The sequence below is a fragment of the Trachurus japonicus genome, chromosome 14 (assembly GCF_045865225.1).
Source record: "Trachurus japonicus isolate A0001 chromosome 14, Traja_1.0".
NCBI classification, from domain to species: domain Eukaryota; kingdom Metazoa; phylum Chordata; class Actinopteri; order Carangiformes; family Carangidae; genus Trachurus; species Trachurus japonicus.
Genome location: NC_140920.1, coordinates 31,064,819 through 31,080,644, shown reverse-complemented (window position 1 = coordinate 31,080,644; position 15,826 = coordinate 31,064,819).

Below are 15,826 nucleotides of genomic sequence, written 5' to 3'. Positions count from 1 at the left end.
GGAACACCCTTTATGAATTGTAGAGGGGGAGATTGCCTTGCAGCGCACAGATTAGACGCTCACATTGGTGCCGGTGGTGTCAGGAATTGAGTCCATGAAGCAAGGAAGGAGTTCCACTGCACACAATGTGGTCATTTCAACACTGATTTATTGTTAAAAGTAAAGCAACGTGTTTCACGCTGTGGGCTTCATCAGGCTTGTAGCTTTGACCCATCCGTTGGTCAGCCAACACATGACGACTGGAGAGAGATCAGGGCCAATCGAGAGATCTCAGAGATCCACACTACATATCAAGGGATCAATAATTATAAATATCATCACACTTAACACCATAAATATACAGAATTCAGTGTTAACAAGTGAGGGTACAGTGAGTAGAAGGGAAGCTAGGTGAAGGAAGGGAGGGGAGGGGCAGGGATGTGCACATATCCATCCTCACTAGGTGGCTCATCTGAAAGTGAGAGGAACAGGCCATGAATAACAGAAACAAATGGACTACATGAAGTAGCAAACAAGTTACAAAAGGCAAATATAAAGATCTGTACATGTCAATAAGCAACTACAAGGATATGCTCAAATAGTAATGGATACCACAATACATCAATATAAGAAAACATCATCATTACACTCAATACTAATTGTATGAACTAAAATACTCAACTATGCCCAGTGAAGAAGAAGAACGGCGGAGGGGATATATATACCCTTTATGAATATTCATTCATACCAAATCCATGAAGACGGAAAAGGGAAAAAGAGCCAAGAAAATAACTATCACACATGTGGAAATACGGGGCCGGTCCGACCAACCCGTTCAGACGCGCTGGTTCGGATGAACAAAGGACTTGGTTCGGGTTGAGCCTCGGCATCCTTTTTTAGTTTTTTTTTAATACAAAGCACATCTGTGTTGTTTATTGTGAAATTCACTGAATCGGCGCTGCTGACGTATCAGACCGGGTTCGGGCCGAGAATCAATGCGTGAGTCCGGCCACAGCACATGGAAGTCGGACCGGCTCGGAGGCCACTCATCATGTGCCGATAGGTCCACTCGCTCTGGAGTCTCACATGCGCCACATCCTCCAGCAGTGCCACATGAGCCACTGTGCGACTTTACGCGTTGAGTGCAAGTGAGTGAGAGTTTATATCCATCCACCTTTTGAACAGCTACAGGTGGGGAGTGTTTTCTAAATTTTTTTCCCCAAACCTTTATTTTACCAGGAAAGTCCCTTGAGATTAAATCTCTTTTGTGAGGGAGACCTGGCTAAGAGATTGCACTGGTACAGCATAGGAGCAGGTTACAGTACATAACAATACAAACACTTAAATATAATACAAACATATCATCATTCATAGCAGGTGCACTTTTCTGTTACTTTATGTTTTATAAGGGCTTTGAATTCACCCAGGGAGATGAAATTGGACAGTTGAAGTGTGTTCTGAGTGCTGTTCCAGGACCAAAGGGGAGCATAGGAGAAGGCTGCTCAGTATGAATCCTGGGAACTTTATACAACTTCCGTGTGGAAGAGCAGGAGTTGTACATAGTGTGTGTTGGGGATAACAGATCGCACAGTGGTGGTGGGGGAACACTTACTGGGAACACAGTTACTGTCTGCCGTAATGAATGGATTTTATAATAAGATGTAAGTTCCGTTTCAACATATTTTAGTGGTTCAATAAAATACATCTCTGTTTCTGAATCCTGATTTTAGTGTGTGTGTGTGTGTGTGTGTGTGTGTGTGTGTGTGTGTGTGTGTGTGTGTGCGTGCGCGCAGGTTTGTCAGTATCAATTATGACTCGTTCTTCGTTTTTCATGGTTATGTCAGTGGGTAACTACTGCGCTGCTGCAGCAACCCGGTTTTTCATTACTGTACCAGTCATGTACAGCTCCTTCTTCATCATTCGCTCTGCACCATGCTTGTGAAGAACCGGTCACAATACACTTTTGTGCCATGAGTTTGACACAGTTGAGCTTCCCAAACCCAGACCCTCTGGCTCGTCGACTTGCCCAAGCAGTGCACCTGTACCTTAATACAGATCAAAGTCCAGCACAATGCCATCAGGTGTAGCACCAACAAAGTTCTTTATGCCTACTGGCTTCATTGGCAGATATTGTCTATACGGACAGGCTCCTGTGAAAGGTATCATCTGCTCATCGATCGATACACATTCAGGTCGAGTCTGAGACCTGCATCCTTGCAGAATCCGATACAGAAATGGCCTCACCACCCAGAATTTGTCACTCCTTTTTTAGGTCTTCTGGCACATCATCATCAATTAGCACTTTTAATGTTTGCCTCAGTCGGAAGAATCTGTCACGTGTGAATGACAAACTGACAAATAACCTAAGATGAAGCGGTATACTGTATATACCGAGACTTTGGGAGTGGCCCTACTATGTCTATGGCCAGTCGGGAGAAAGGGGTCTCAATAATAAGCTTGGCTTTGACATCTCAAATGACATTGGGATGCAGCCTTGGATCGTGTACACTCTTCATCCATATGTGCACGTCACAGTCTTATCCAGTTCAAGGTATTGTACCACTTACATTATTGTAAGACTGCCCTGACAAAAATGTACCCAGACATTGACCCCCTGTGTGACAGATGCAAAATGCTTCCTGCGACTTTATACCATATGTTCTGGGGTTGCCCCGAACTAGATGGATTTTGGTCCTCTTTCTTTGGTTTATTTTCTAAAATATTTAAGAAAACTGTTACTCACTGTCCCCTTATGGCCATTTTTGGGGTAACCTCAGGAAACATATCCTTGACCTCCTGTCAGCGCAAGGCTTTGGCATTCTCCTCCTTAATAGCGCAGCGGTTAATTTTGCTAAAATGCTGCCCCACCCACCCACACACATCTCATCAAGAGTATCATGTGTAATCTCAAACTAGAAAAGATCAGGTATACTGTTAACCCTCTAGGCGCCAAAGTCGCATTATTGCGACAGACTAGCGCTGCCACCGGTGGTCGGGAAGGTATAGGTTCGGGCAGAATGTCCATGCATGGTAACGCTGATAGACTAAACCCATGCCTTGTCAGAATTGAAGCCTTCAGTTTGGCATAGTCTTGAGTGTCAGCAGCAGGGAGATCTCGACACATACTCTGGGCTGCCCTCTCCCGTCAAGAACAGGGCTATGATACTGGCCCACTCAGCTGCCGGCCACATATCGCGGATCGAGGTGCACTCAAACACCTCCAGGTAGGCTTCAACGTCATCTTCGGGCGAACTTGCCACATAGCTCTTGGACAACTCTTTACAGCTCAGTTTTGCTCCTCAGGAAGGCGGTGAGAGCCTGTTCCATGCTGCGTCCAGGTTATGTGAGTGGGGCTGCCGGTGATCCGTTCATGTCCACATTCTCCACCATTTTGTGTGTGTGTTGGGGTTGGGGGACGGTCTAGCGCAGGTTGTCCATCAATATCAGGCTTGTAAACTAGTCAACCTGATCTCACAGAAATGCGTGAAATGACCACGAACACCTAGTACCAGATTCCGTGCTCCTTTCACGTAATGTGTTAAAATTACGTGAAAGAAGCACTAGTGTAATGATTTGTAGCTGCCCTGTAAGGGCCTTCTTCGAATGAGAGATCAGCATTGATTATGAGGAGAAGATGCAAGATGACGAGAGATATGTGAAAGAAATGTTGGCATGTATGTATACCGTAAGTTGGCACGTGTGTGTATGTGTCACGGTAGTTTGAAGAGAAAGTGTGTTGCGATCGTGAGAAAAGACGATGGAGATCATAGAAAAAGACAGCGGCGATGATCATGCTGGACCAAGCAGTGAGAGTCAGCGTAGCTCACGGTGTGTCACCACAGCCCAGCTCAACTGACGGGTCGGCGAACGTGACCCGGATTCGTCAGATTGGGTGGTTGCCGTCTGGATCAACCAGGAGCAGCAGAGACTCGTCCCCAGGCGCTCCAGAAAGACATGAAGGCAGGGGTGAAAGTAAGCCGGTACGGTCCGGTTCTGCGTACCACTAACAGATTCAGAGGCGGTACTCAGTACCAGGAAGATCATGAGAGAGAGGCTGCCTTCTCCTTCTCTCTGTCGAGGCTCTCGCCTGGGAGGCAGGGGTGGCGTCACAGCTGTTCCATTGATGGACGACGGCTAAGTCCGGGGCTGTGGAGTTTCTGTTTGCCAGCGATGTTGCCGCTCCGATCGGAGTGTCATACCAGGAACGGTTTGCTTCATTCTTAATTTGTGCTGGGTTTCGACCTCCATAGCGACAATACATACAGTAATCATCTTTGGCCATTGGATTATTCACCGACGCAGCTCCTTCCATGGGTTTTGGGGGGGTATTAATTAACTATCTCTTATTTAAATAGGCTACATTTATTTCCAACTCAGTTAGCCTCCTGACATCTCTTGTAGCAAGAGGGTCCAGGGAATTGCCGGTGTGGTCGTTTGGGGGGTTTTCTTTGCTGCTGCGCTCCCTGCTTATGCCGTTCATGATGGCTCATGAAGGACAGGAAGATGTGCTCTTCCTGCCTCAGGCTTTCAAGGGGGTCCAAGAACAGTACCATACCGCCAAATGAAACTTGTGCAAATAAATATAGATTATTTTGACAAACTGGTCCTCCTGACTGAACTGGAGAACTGAATCTTCATTATTTTTTCTTTTCTTGGAATACAACCCCCAGTTTCACCCAACATGGCCCTAATATGATGTTGAAACACTTTTTATTCACATAAATTTTTTAGTCTCTTTTGACACATGCACATTGAAGGACAGAGCAAAAATAATGGCCTCTGCCCCAGTAAGGGAGCAGCCAGCTCTCAAATCGGCTCATTTTCATAGCACGCAAGTTATTCAGGCCTACAGTATTTCATCACATCCTCTCCATCACCAGTCAGGTGTGACAGCCTTTTAATTAACCTGAACAACATCAAATGATCACATTAATCATGTCGACGTTAACTATTCACCCAAGTGTTATTTGAAACAGAGTGGTAGGATGAGAGGAGGCAAATCCCTGCTTACGGCTGGATGTCTGTACATATAGAGGATAGTAATGCTAATGTTTATCAGTAACACAAGTAAAGAGGTAATGCAATTTACATGGTAGGATTTCATGCACCAGTGGTGTAATTGGTGGAAGATAAAGAACCTGTAATCATGAGTTGAAGTAAATGTTAATATTTCAAAAGGTGGATATTAAAGCAGAAGTAAGCGATCCGGACGTTTTGGCTAATGCTGCGTTCCAGGCAGGCTTTTGAAACCGTAAATTACAGCTTCAAGTCACGACTTACGACTTTGTAGCGTTCCAGGCAACCCACTCGTGTTTTTCCGACCTGTTTTACCCGTGAAAGTCATTATAACGGCCACTCGTAACTTCCGACCTGTGAACTCGTACCAGATCGAACTGGTACGACTTCACAGGTCGGAAAAACACGAGTTACGGGTTGCCTTGAACGCACCATAACGTCTTGTCAGCCGATGGAGTTAGCAGCCCCCGCCCTCGTCATGGATCTATTGGTCCTCGTCCCTACATCACCACATTCAGGCGCATCCCTTGGCTGCACACACAGCCCTTCATGCCGTTCTCTCTCCTCATTGGATAAAACTTGTAGGATACGAGGAAAGTTTTCTCCTCGGCTCAGAGCAGAGCAGAGTGACAGAGAGACCCGTGTTTCGGTCCAAACACTCTATGTAAGTGATTGCTGTCGGAAGATATAACTATTTAAGACTTATTATTACACAAAAATATCGCTTACTTCTGCTTTAAGAAACACACCAGTACTGTGAAACAGCCATGGTTATAATTAAACGGTTTAATTTAAAATAATTTGTGATGTACCTGAAATAGTTTGACAAGCTAGGAAACAAATTTGTTTGCAAATATATCAAGTGTTCCTTAAAGGATAATTCCGGTCATTTTTGACCCCTAGGCGATTCCACCAAAAGAGTGCCATTTCTGTCCCCAGCATATTAAATGTATAAAAACATGTAATAATATAATATAAATTGCATTTAATTAATAAACAAAGCACCATACACATGAATCACTGTAGAAATTAAAGATGTATAATTTTTAATTACTATAAAAAGGCTTTCAAAGCACTGAAACATAGCCTTTGTTGCATGTCCCCAGAGCCAAACGCTATAGTTTACCACAATGCATAATGAATAAAATCCTTCTAAAATCTCATTTTTTTTGCATATTAGTGTGACTTTATATTATATCTACACTTATATAACATTTTTTAAATTAAAACCTAACTATATTTTGGTTAAAATTCACATTTTAGTCCCGTCCCCAGGTTTTCACTCAGTGCTGTTACCCGAACACATTCTACACTCTAAAAGTTTTGGACCATTCCACCAGTGACATGTTCAGCTGGAAGTGACATCATTTAGGTCTTTTGAAAGTCATGGGAAGACCAAAATTAAAGTCTGTCATTTATTTTTCCTGAAATTGAATGATATTGTAGCTATGTCAGGGTCCGTCACTCTTAAAACTCATTCCTGTTACCTAAATTATCTCTAGACAGTGTTTGTTGATATCAAAAGTAAAATATTCAGTTAAATCCTAAGAATGTGCTCTGTGTGCTCAAGCTATTAGTATAGATGCTATTTGGCTGGATTTCACACAATTGCTGATTTTATGCTAAAAACTCAATGCTGTTACCCTCATTGCTGTTACTTTTTCTTCAAAAATGCAATGATAAAAGCAGCAATAAATTAAATAAAGTAGCCTGAGATTGACCAGTACTCATTTTGAATGAGTAAATGTGTATATTAAAAAATTCTATACTGAAATGGAATGAAAAATGAAGTTTAATTTTTAAGAGTTACAATGAGCAAATGGCACTCTTTTGGCGGAATGACCCGAACCTGACTAAAATTGATGCAGTCACACCATGGCTAGACAGCGCTAGCGATAGCAACAACGCTAACCTATGGGGGCAATTTTTTCAACCACACCAAACACTCAAAAAACATCAAGTATCTATGGTATATGAATCCTTATGGCACACCACTGAACTCATATAGTGTACAGTATAAACAGTAAACTTTGTGTTTTTGCATGTAGTCACTCACCTCAGACAGCCGAACTCTGGAACGTCCTGGAAAGACATTACTATCTGATCACAGAGCGGCTGCTCTCCCTGCCACAGAAACAAACACTTTTTCCTTGTTGTGATGATTTCTTTACAAAAATAAACGGTCAGAGATATTTTGGACATTACCACTGCACTGCTCCACCGTTTATTTTTGTAAAGAAAGTTAAGCTAGCAAAAGCTAGCAAGTTAGTACCATGGATGTATTATATTATTACCGTCATGTCTTTCTGGAGCATCTGGGGATGAGTCTCTGCTGCTCCTGGTTGATCCAGACGGCAACCACTCATCTGACAAATCCGGGTCACGTTCGCTGACCTGTCAGTTGAGCTGGGCTGTGGTGACACACCGTGAGCTACGCTGACTCTCACCACTTGACCTGGCTTGATCGTCAGTGTCTATGATCTCCATCGTCTTTTTTCACGATCGCATCCTTGCCGAACTACCACGGCAACATGCCAACGTTTCTTTAGCATATCTCTCGTCATCTGTCGTCCGACAAAACTTGTCAAAAAGTTGTATGTGGTCTAACATTTTTAGTCAATGAAATGTAAACACAACAGTTCATATTTGACCTTTTTTTTTTTTTTACCTTGCAGTCTTAGAGCCATTCTCTCTGGTGAGGAAGTGGAAGCACCAGATGGGGGACGATATGTAGTATGAATGGTTCTATTTTTTTTTTTTCTGTTCTGTAAGTGTCTCACCAGCAGTTTATCTCCAAATTCCAAATTGGTTTGTTTGGTATACATCAAGGCTCCATAAATTATTTTGGACAATATTTGGTTTAACTTATGTACATGTTAAGTTTGACTTTTCCATATTTTTCTCAGTCAAAGGGTGCACAGCATTTTCTGCACCTGGTTTTCATATTCCTATCATTATGGTGTTGTTGTTTTTTGTGTGTAGACTGTTAGTAAGTAATACATCCCCTTCAATATGCTCTAAATGTCTTAAAATTGTCTCAAAAACATTTTGATCTGTCCCTCTAAATAGACACATAACTCTTTCTTTGTTAAGAGCTGGTGATAGACCCTCCAGGACCTGTGTGTGTTCATTGTCTGAAGCAGCCTCAGTGAAACAGAAACAGGACAGTGATCAGGAATTTTAATATCATGACATTTTGCATTGCAAACCCCTGGGAGAAGTTTGCCATCCAGCAGAAAATAATCAATTCTCAAGTATACATTTATGAACCTGCGAATTAAACGAGCATACTCTATATTCAGAATTTTCCACACACGCACACGCACACACACACCCACACACACACACACACACACATTTGAAAAGGAGAAATCTGGGATCAAGTTGAAGACTTTGTTGAAAAACTGTTGGTCATCCTAATGTGGCCCATAGATATTAGTTAGCATAGATATTATTAGCAGTGTAACAGTGGTACATTCAAACTCGCCAGTGACCAAGACATATAAAGGAGTATTAGGGCAAGCCCCAAAAAAAAAAAAAACAGCCAAAAAAAAAATAATCCAGCGCAAAGGAAAAAAGTAAGCCAAAAAAAAAAAAATCCGGCACAAGAAAAAAAAAGTCAGACAAAAGAAAACTGCAGAGGCTTGACCACGTACCACAACAAAGCGACAAGCGACTGTCGGCTCAATGACAGCAGCAGAGTGACAGACAGGCTGCCAAACTCTGCAGCGCCATAAAAGTGAACAATAAAGCCGATTAACTTTGACTCAATGCCGGAGTATGACAATGAAGACAAGAAAACTTAAGCGGTAGGCCTACTTCAGAATCGGCACACGAATCACGTCCGTGTCCAACCCCTGCTGCTAACGTACAGCAATCAGCAATGCATGTTCTTCATTGCTGTCCCCCATATCTATGGCTGCCCCCCCCCCCAAAACAAACACACACACACACAATCATTTATAAGTTACATAGAGACGTTATATGAGCTAACGTTTAGCGTGACTAAACGTGACTGGAGACACCTCCGTGACTAGACCACCGCGATCCAGGTCTCTGCCTCCTCCTGTAGTATTTACAAATACAAATACTATACAGGATAGGCCTATCTCCTCTCCTCCTCTCCTGTAGTATTTGTAGTATTTACAAATACTACTACAAGAGCCTGTCTGTCACTCTGCTGCTGTCATGGAGCAGTCAGTCGCTTGTCGCTTTGTTGTGGTACGTGGTCAAGCCCGCAGTTTTTTTTTTTTTGCCTGGCTTTTTTTTTTTTCTTGTGCTGGATTTTTTTTTTTTTGCCTGATTTTTTTTTTTCTTGTGCCGGATTTTTATTTTTTTTTTGGCTGGCCCTAATACTCCTTTGTACATATCTCACTTCCTTGTCTGCAATAATAGACTGATGCTAAAAAGGGGTGCATTTTTGTATTATTATGGCCTGCCACCTGCCCTCAGTTGACAATCAAGAGTGATATTTACAAATTACGAGGGTTAACACTAGCAAATTGTTGCTCATGTGTTTAAATTTTGCTTATGGTAAAAAAAAAGAAGAAGAAAGTGAGCACAGAGCTAATGATCAACTATATTATTGCCATGTTTGTACCTGGCTTTGCACTTTTCTTTCAAGGTGATGATAAAGTTTGATGTGGTACAGTATCAGCCGTCTTGCTTATCTTGCTTTACAGACATGACACTGAATTTCTTTTTTCCTTGCTTAATTTTCTAATAAACTTTTAGTGTTTTCAATAATCAATTTGCATCACTGATGATTTGGATGACATCTCTGCAGCCACAGATGATGGTGTCCTCCGTTCTCCATTTATACTGATGTTTCTTTAATGGCATGTTGACTAACTTGGCCTAAAAGTAATGTAAGAAAGAAATCTAAATACTATTTACTTCTGTTCAGTGACTGGAAGGTAATCATTTTTGAAGAGTATGATGTAAGATTGTTCTACTTGCCTTATGGAGCTTAACAATGCTACCCTGATATTACTATCCATTAATCATATGGAAGGTACATGTGGTAAAGAATATTAAATAACAGATAAGAGAATTAGCATATGACAGGGAGAACTGAAACCAGGGCACATCTAAAACTTAAACAATAATCACTGAACCCACATAGAACTATCAAACACATGCTCTTCAAACATAGTTAAATAAACTTGAGAGTAGCTAAAACTTTTTAGAATATCATCTGCCAGATAGCTATTCTGAGGAAATATCAGCTTTCTGCGAATGTTCACCCAGTTTGGTTGCCTGTTACAAGCTGATTAATTAATAGCATGTTTCTAAATCCCAGAGACTATGTTGTGATCGGTCAACATGACTATTTAGGAGAGTTTGAGGGAAGAGGTCTTAAACTGTCAACGTGTCCTTGTCCCAGCCAATGGAAGGATTAAGCTGAGGGATCAGGGAGTGTGTCTGTGCATGAATCAAAGCCTTGTTCAAATACAGACACACTGTTCTGATTTTCAATGAGACAAAAAAAAGCACCCACTACTTTGATAGTATAATAAACACCCCGCTTTTGTAGTTTTCCAAGGACCTTGTGGAAAGCTGGCTGTCACCAAGAAACAGCTGGTGCAAATGTAATATCTTGTCTTGTTTGAAAATATGGCTTTTCGGATGATGACAGAGAAATAAAAGATTGCCACATCTAAATTAAGCCGGCTTTGATTCAGACAAGTCTAACACCAGAAAGGTACAAGAGCGGACACCGTTATCTGCATACAGTATTTTCTGGACTATAAGTCATGGTCGTAAATTTCAAGACGATGAGGACTCTGAAACTTCTCCCAGCCCTTAGTCGACATGAGGGTGAGTAGATAATGAGTGAAATTTGAATTTTGGGTTAACTATCACTTTAACCAACTCCTAAGCCCAACCAGTGCAAAATGTTTGGGGGAAAAAATATGCTATTAAAGAAATTGTCGCAAAGGCAGGATGTTTAAAAGAAGAAAAAAATACCGTCATTCTGACTATAGGAGGCAAAAAACTGGTGGGATGTTGGTGGTTGCCCCCCGTTTCAGACATTCTTTACAGAAAACATTTTACTGTTGGTCATCTACCACTTTAAAACCAAACCTGGAATGGCGGTTGCCCCCCCACACACACAGACACACACAGTTTTTACTAAAACTATACTGTAGTATTTTAGTCCAAAAGACTAAGACTAAATCTAAAATGCTTGCCAAAAATAACACTGCCAGCAAATATGACTGAATAATTGTTACCAATTGAAGCTTTAAGCATGGGCATCTACATCAATCAAGTTTAATATGGTGTGATTTGACACTTAATTGCTCCATGAATTACTCAGTTATTAGCTGAATGACCTTGCATGTGCTGTATGGACATCCACATGCATATTTTATTTACCTGTGTGGTTTTATTGATGATATACTCAACACAGTCTCACTCCCAAGGCGTAATAAACGGACGTTTGGTCAGGGCCCTTTCGCGTTGTTTCCAGACGCTCAAGGTACCCCTCAGCGTGGGACCTGAACGCACAGGGATTTCAATTGATTTTAATGCAATCCCCTCCGCGGCGATATGTGACGCTCAGAGCAAGTGCTCCAGCCATCCATTCACTCCTATTCCGATCCGGCCGCGGTGCTGAAAGACGCCGTGAGCTCCCCTCCCATTGGATAACTGAACCTCGTACCATTTGCAGCTGAATTCGTATATTTATACAGCAATTTGGCCGCAAAAATAACATTTCAACATATTTTTATGACATTTCTAACGAGAAATGTGTGTTTTACTTTCAAAATCTATGTTGAACGAATTCAAATTATATTTTGTTTGGCAAATTGAATCTGTTAAAATGTGTACAATATGTTAATTCAGCTTTCTGGCCATAAAAACAACATTTCGGGATATATCTGGCATTGTTTGAGGACATTTCTAGCAAGAAATGTATGTTTTACTCTCTAAATATATGTTGAATGAAAGCAGATTGTGTTTTATTTGTCCTGTAACAATATCACAGCTTGTGCTTGTGACTGTCGAGCCGCTTTGGGCGTCATGTTGCCATAACAACGGCCCGCAGAGACTCCGTTCCGCAGTCAGAATCATGTGCAGCTTCCTCATAATCTGATGACAGATTATGAGGAAGCTGCACGCTTTTCAAACCTGCTCAGCAATGTAAACTGCAACGTGACCTCATTTTAACCGACATTATATTTATACGAAGGATTCAAACGATTTACAGGCCGGACCTATTTCTCCAGCCGACAGGCGGACAGCTTCCGCGTTGTTGCCGAGGATGTGACGTCATTGCAACGGCGCCACCATAGACTGCGACACTGCCATCTACGGCGTCTGGACGGAACTACAACACCTTAATAGTGTGTTTTGTTAGTCAGTTGTGATCATGAGGAGTGGAAATTAAGCCATGTGTGATTTAATTCAACAACATGTGAATAAACATGAGGAATCAGAACAGTTAGACAGCTCTTTTTCAACAAAGTCCAAATAATTCAAGTAACTCAAGTCATATAGGCCTTTTTTTTTTAATTCCAGAAAACAACAATTCTCCCCCCTTCTCCCTCCTCCCGCCCAGGAACCTTAGTTTATAATTTAGTGTAGAATGAACCCATCCACTGTAGTAATGTTTATGCACAACTGCACCACTTTAGCCAGCTCCTTTATTTCTGGTTTTACATTGGACAAACTGATTTAAAGGCTCCATTTTCAGGAGACACAGCTATTCTTTAATAACTTCCACATTCGTTGGGTTACGTTCAGAAGTTTATCAGGGCAGGGCCTAGGGTCATCCAGTGTTAGCAATTACAGACCCATCTGACCTTCACAGGGGTCACAGGTCAACTTTTCATGTGAAATTTGACGATATTTGCTATTATTTCAGGCATAAAACACCAATACTTGGAGCCGAGAAGCTGAAATGTTAGCTTCTAGTCCAGACCTTTGAGCAGATTGAGCGTGCCAAATATCAGGGCTGTGTTCCACTCAGAAGTGTCCAAAATGGCCAAAAAGCAGTGTTCATTTCTAATCCTTCATTGTGTACAAGACTAAATTCAACAGATAGTCTTTAATAACTTCCACATGCTTTGAGCTGGAAGTCTGAAAGTTTCAGGGTTTTGTCAGGGGCCTAGGGCCACCCATTATCTGCAATTTCAGACCAATCCCACATTCAGAAGGGGTCAAAGGTCAAGGTTTAGTGTGAAATTTGACGATTTTTGCTATCAATTCAGGCATAAAACACCAATACTTTGAGCTGGGAAGCTGAAATCTTTAGATTCTAGTCCAGACCTTGGAGCAGATTGACGGTGCCAAATATCAGAGCTGTGCTCCACTCAGAAGTGTCCAAAATGGCCATGGTAAGTGTCAAAGGTCGCAGGGGTCAAACATCAAAGTGAGTCCTAACAAAACACACACGCTTTAAGTAATCATCATGAAATTTAGATGAGTTGTATATCAGAGAGTCCTCTATCAAAATATTACAGTTCTGAATTTGATATCAGTGGTTCCGGGGGCCCAAGACGAACGCGTTGATGTGCGTTCGGTCCTGATTGAGCCATTACTTTTCGAGAGGCGGGGCTTCAAACAGCCGCATTCCTCTGTCTCCAGGAGGCCGCTGTTTTCATAGAAACCAACCGAATCACTTGAAACTTGGCCTGTGGACTCATTGTGAGGCCCTTATCCATCACCCCGACACCCAACTCTATGGGAGCATGGGAAAGCCAAGTGGCCCCCAGGGGCCTCCAGGGGCCCCCAGCGCAACGGGAACGCAATATTTTGATAGAGGACTCTCTGATATACAACTCATCTAAATTTCATGATGATTACTTAAAGCGTGTGTGTTTTGTTAGGACTCACTTTGATGTTTGACCCCTGCGACCTTTGACACTTACCATGGCCATTTTGGACACTTCTGAGTGGAGCACAGCTCTGATATTTGGCACCGTCAATCTGCTCCAAGGTCTGGACTAGAAACAAAAGATTTCAGCTTCCCAGCTCAAAGTATTGGTGTTTTATGCCTGAATTGATAGCAAAAATCGTCAAATTTCACACTAAACCTTGACCTTTGACCCCTTCTGAATGTGGGATTGGTCTGAAATTGCAGATAATGGGTGGCCCTAGGCCCCTGACAAAACCCTGAAACTTTCAGACTTCCAGCTCAAGCAATGTGGAAGTTATTAAAGACTATCTGTTGAATTTAGTCTTGTACACAATGAAGATTAGAAATGAACACTGCTTTTTGGCCATTTTGGACACTTCTGAGTGGAACACAGCCCTGATATTTGGCACGCTCAATCTGCTCAAAGGTCTGGACTAGAAGCTAACATTTCAGCTTCTCGGCTCCAAGTATTGGTGTTTTATGCCTGAAATAATAGCAAATATCGTCAAATTTCACATGAAAAGTTTGACCTGTGACCCCTGTGAAGGTCAGATGGGTCTGTAATTGCTAACACTGGATGACCCTAGGCCCTGCCCTGATAAACCTCTGAACGTAACCCAACGAATGTGGAAGTTATTAAAGAATAGCTGTGTCTCCTGAAAATGGAGCCTTAATCAGTTTGTCCAATGTAAAACCAGAAATAAAGGAGCTGGCTAAAGTGGTGCAGTTGTGCATAAACATTACTACAGTGGATGGTACATTCTACACTATATGATAAACTACGGTTCCTGGGCGGGAGGAGGGAGAAGGGGGGAGAAATGTTGTTTTCTGGAATTAAAAAAAAAAGGCCTATATGACTTGAGTTACTTGAATTATTTGGACTTTGTTGACAAAGAGCTGTCTAACTGTTCTGATTCCTCACTGTTTATTCACATGTTGTTGAATTAAATCAACATGGCTTAATTTCCACTCCTCATGATCACAACTGACTAACAAAACACACTATTAAGGTGTTGTAGTTCCGTCCAGACGCCGTAGATGGCAGTGTCGCAGTCTATGGTGGCGCCGTTGCAATGACGTCACATCCTCGGCAACAACGCGGAAGCTGTCCGCCTGTCGGCTGAGAAATAGGTCCGGCCCGTAAATCGTTTGAATCTCGTCGTATAAATATACTGTCGGTTAAAATGAGGTCACGTTGCAGTTTACATTGCTGAGCAGGTTTGAAAAGCGTGCAGCTTCCTCATAATCTTGTCATCAGATTATGAGGAAGCTGCACCATGATTCTGACTGCGGAACGGAGTCTCTGCGGGCAGTTGTTATGGCAACATGACGCCCAAAGCGGCTCGACAGTCACAAGCACAAGCTGTGATATTGTTACAGGACAAATAAAACACAATCTGCTTTCATTCAACATATATTTAGAGAGTAAAACATACATTTCTCGCTAGAAATGTCCTCAAACAATGCCAGATATATCCCGAAATGTTGTTTTTATGGCCAGAAAGCTGAATTAACATATTGTACACATTTTAAACAGATTCAATTTGCCAAACAAAATATAATTTGAATTCGTTCAACATAGATTTTGAAAGTAAAACACACATTTCTCGTTAGAAATGTCATAAAAATATGTTGAAATGTTATTTTTGCGGCCAAATTGCTGTATAAATATACGAATTCAGCTGCAAATGGTACGAGGTTCAGTTATCCAATGGGAGGGGAGCTCACGGCGTCTTTCAGCACCACGGCCGGATCGGAATAGGAGTGAATGGATGGCTGGAGCACTTGCTCTGAGCGTCACATATCGCAGCGGAGGGGATTGCATTAAAATCAATTGAAATCCCTGTGCGTTCAGGTCCCACGCTGAGGGGTACCTTGAGCGTCTGGAAACAACGCGAAAGGGCCCTGACCAAACGTCCGTTTATTACGCCTTGGGAGTGAGACTGTGTTGATATACTACAGTAC